Raw genomic sequence first — 1,193 nt, 5'->3', positions numbered from 1 at the left:
AAACCACTAATAGTACCGAACAGTAACTTAATAAAGGGGTGAGGCGTCATACCTCTCGTGTTAGTAATTTGATCGCTCTCTAAATCCTTTTAAATGATGCGTTACCATGGTGATAACGTCATAGTTGAAAGTAGAACTGAATAGAACTGTTTGAAACCATTTTAATGTAGGCTACACAAAGACTTCATCTTAGTCTGTAAGACAGTACATTTTACATCCTAGTCTGTAAGTCTGTACATTTTAATATTAGTGCTAAGTTAGATGCCAGATACATTATATTTTATATTACATTTATTATTTATTACATTTTATTAACTTAATTTATGATTTTGGATAATCTGTATTATTATTATTTTTTTTTTAGAGAGATAGATATAGAGATCACGATTCTCCCATGACTCTGAAATAAAAACATTAGACAACTAAACAAAATAATAGGCCTAGGTTCTTAATATTATAAATGAGTCGATTTATAAATGTCTAAATGTTATAAATGAGTCTATTAAAAATATTTATTAATTTAAATGAATTCATTATGCAAAAAAAAAAAAAAATCTTTTAATGAAATTAATGAATGAAGACTTGTTTCGTTAAGTTTTTGAAAGAATTTCATCAGTTACTGTTCGCCACCTACAGGCTGAACAGTGTAATACACGTTGTTTTAAAATATTACAAGTTGTCAGTATTTTATTAGTTACACACAATACCGAGAACTCCCAAAAAATGTTTCTTCTCAGATAAGGAAAACATATTTCATTCAAATGAATACGACTTTTCCAAAAGAAAAATATATAGGCCTAGGCCTAGGCCCTTTGTTTTGTTATTAGGAAAATGTTATATTCATCAAACTAAATGGAGTAGCCTAACTTAAAACCCAATTTTGCTCATTTTCAAAAAGCCTTTAAAAAGTGTATTTAGAATCTGTAAAGTTTTTAAAAATATATGTGACGTGAAAATAAGCGGGACAGCCTGAAATCTGCCTTAATGGCTCTCAACAGCGTGCTGCAGTTCCACTTTTTCACCACAGATTTACATTGGGGAAATTGTGGGGCGCTGTAGAGCTGGGGAGGGCTCCGAGACCGGCTGCCCCGCTTCATTACACATGTCTGCCGAAGCCATAAGTTAAATTTTATAATATAAGTCTTAAAATATTCTAGAAAATCTGAAAAATATTTGTTGAAGAATGCTGAACA

The sequence above is a fragment of the Ctenopharyngodon idella genome, chromosome 15, assembly GCF_019924925.1.
Source record: "Ctenopharyngodon idella isolate HZGC_01 chromosome 15, HZGC01, whole genome shotgun sequence".
Lineage (NCBI taxonomy): Eukaryota > Metazoa > Chordata > Actinopteri > Cypriniformes > Xenocyprididae > Ctenopharyngodon > Ctenopharyngodon idella.
This window is presented reverse-complemented; position numbering follows the sequence as displayed.